Source organism: Limulus polyphemus, unplaced genomic scaffold (genome assembly GCF_000517525.1).
Source record: "Limulus polyphemus unplaced genomic scaffold, Limulus_polyphemus-2.1.2 Scaffold4826, whole genome shotgun sequence".
Taxonomy (NCBI): Eukaryota; Metazoa; Arthropoda; class Merostomata; order Xiphosura; family Limulidae; genus Limulus; species Limulus polyphemus.
In genome coordinates, this window is record NW_013670436.1 from 1,529 (window position 1) to 4,331 (window position 2,803).

The following is a 2,803-nucleotide window of genomic DNA, read 5'->3' on the forward strand; positions in this document are numbered from 1 at the left end:
ATGGTAAACTTTAGAAATGTTAAATGGTAAGTGACTGCCTACAACACTCCCTCTAGCGGGGTACTGTAAAACTACTATCAGCTGGCCACAATAAAATGTAATTACTATCAACATAAGGGCCGAACTGTAATTCAAGAACTCGTGGTATTGATACGCTTCCCTGGCACGTGCATCCGTCAACGTGACGAGCACATCTCGTCACTCAGAGATCGTGGACACGACTTCCTTTCATATTTCCACAAAGATTAGTTGTCTGTGGTGTCAAGAAGCCTAATATGAAACTATGACCTCCATAGCTGAGATGTCTCTCTCATCTTTAGAAGATTAAGCTTTTAATTCTGATAAAAACTCAAATTTCAACGCGTCATGTTGACGTACAAGAATATATATATAGTTTCGGTCGATTTTCCCACACACACACATTACGGAACATATATTATTATCTCAAATATCCAGATTCAACGGAAAGATTTAGCTCAAAAATTTAGCCTAGACAAAAACAAAAAACCCAAAAAAAACCCAGTTTATTCTGTCCAAACTCTGGGTATTATCAGGTACACGATAAAGGTTAATAACCAGCATTGTTCTGTGGGTTATGAGTGTTTTGTAACGATAACCACTAACAGTATAAAACAATCGCACTACAGGTTCGGGTTTCAAAAGTGTAAATCACTTGAGTTTATTTTTCTTTGTTTTTGATACACGATTTGTGGAATCACTTGAGTTTTTTTTTTTTTTTTGTTTTGATACACGATTTGGGGACTTCTTGTGAAGGGCTCAAGTTTTCCTCGTTTTGTAATTGGACAAAATATTGTTTGTTTGTTTGCTTTTACCAAATTAATACCTCGCGTCACTTCCACACGCTGTGATTTCTTCCAACGTTTTAATGAGAGCTAAAATGCGATGTGTAGATCCATTGATTTAAGCTTTAAAAGGCAGCAACGACCCGTTAGAAATCACTGAAGAACAAGTTGGTTACAGTGTCATTTGAATCGCTATGGTATATTAGGACAACTACCGGCGAGAAAAGGCGCTAAACATTCCGTATCACACGTTGATCGGAAAAATTAGGCCCGTACATTTCTACGACGGTAGGTTAACTGAAAGTACGTTTTTGAAGTTATAGTTGTTATTGGAAAATAGCGACGTAGGAGGGGGTCCAGTCCCCCTCCTACTTTTCAATCTATCCCAGTAAAAGTGCATCAAAAGTAGGAAAATTACTCTCAGGAAAAGCAGGAGAATGCATAAAATTTAATCGAAAACCAACGAGATTCCACGAACTTAAGACGAGCCTGGACCTCGGCCAAAATTGTACTTCGTCTTTGTAACATATTTATTTTTGTAATATTATTTATGTACCAAAAAACTTTGTATATCCATGTGTTTGAATCACACAAAAATCAAACGTTGTCGTTATGTTTTTAGCGCAAAACTACACGATGGGCTATCTGCTCTGCGTCCACCACGTGGTATCTAACCTCGAATTTTAGCGTTTTAAGCCCGTAAACTTACAATTTAAAATAACCATTTTCAACGTTATAATTAATCGCACAGAAAATGGGCGATTTCACCCAGATATTTTTGACTTAGTTCTGCGTTGTGACAGTCAGACGAATAAAATTGCTGAATATGACGCAAAATGTGAACCCCCCACCTCCAGTGAACGATACAAAGACCACTCGTAATTTCAGTGTTAAAGGAAAACCGCATATAAAACATTACTAAAAATAGAAAAATTATAAACGTTTATAAAAATTACGTTCATCTGATCCCTAAAATGACTGATTAATATTAGATAGACCAAGGTACAAGAAGGTCCGAGGTTCGAGATGCACATTAGCGCTGGAAATACGAAGCATTTTCAGCTGTGGAAGCGTTATAACCATAACAGTCAATTCCACTATTCGGTTAATTGGCGTCGAGCGCTGCAGATAGCTTCTACTCCTGCTTATCGAAAGAACACCCTAAAAAGTCAACTATACACTATAACATTTTATTAAGCATGCAACATCCTGTTGAGTCAGCGGTAAGTTAACGAACTCACAACGCTACAGTCCGCTACCTGTTTTTATGTATGATCATATGCTCCTCATTACAGTTGATTCACAAACTTTCATTTATCCTATAGTACTGTTTCAGTTCTCCCTTGCCCCTCATTTTTATATAACTAGGGGGGTGTCTTTGGTGACTTTCTTAGTAATGGGATGCCCCCCGCCCCTGTTCCACTGTCACTTGTACCATGGGTTATACCCGAATCTTGGGGTCTGTTTGTTTCACGCATACCTACTGGAGGGCTATCAGACTAGGGGGAAAGCAGCTAATCAACGCCACCCACCACCAACTCTTGGGCTACTCAATTGCTAACGAATAATGGGATTGATCATTACATTATAACGCCCCCGCGGTTGAAAAGGCGAGTATGTTAGGTGACTGAATTCGAACTCGTGACCTACAGATTGCGAGTCGAACGTCTTAATCATCACGCCATGGTCAGGCCTCTGACCTGGAAGTCTTAGCTCGTGTGTCGTAAAACGTGCCGTTCAGGTTTGAAAATAACAAACAATTTCATGTGATTAAAAGAAAAGATGATGAAACTTACTGTTTCGAAGTGAAAAAGTGTTAGTTATGTTAGTCAAATATCGACACATACAGAAACATAAAGTAAATGCCCGGCATGGCCAGGTGGTTAGGGGGCGCTCGACTCGCAATCCGAGGGTCGCGGGTTCGAACCCCCGTCACACCAAACATGTTCGCCCTTTCAGCCGTGGGGGGCGTTATAATGTGACGGTCAATCCCACTATTC

General features: G+C 39.7%; 1 long non-coding RNA gene across 1 annotated transcript in view; it reads left to right on the top strand.

The window, feature by feature from the left end:
* Positions 1 to 2,224: 2,224 nt before the first annotated feature.
* Positions 2,225 to 2,803, top strand: part of LOC111088946 — a 17,869-nt gene continuing 17,290 nt past the window's right edge. The window contains exons 1-2 of the long non-coding RNA XR_002613315.1: positions 2,225 to 2,234; positions 2,763 to 2,764. This is a non-coding gene — a long non-coding RNA (uncharacterized LOC111088946). The remainder of the gene's footprint in view (positions 2,235 to 2,762; positions 2,765 to 2,803) is intronic.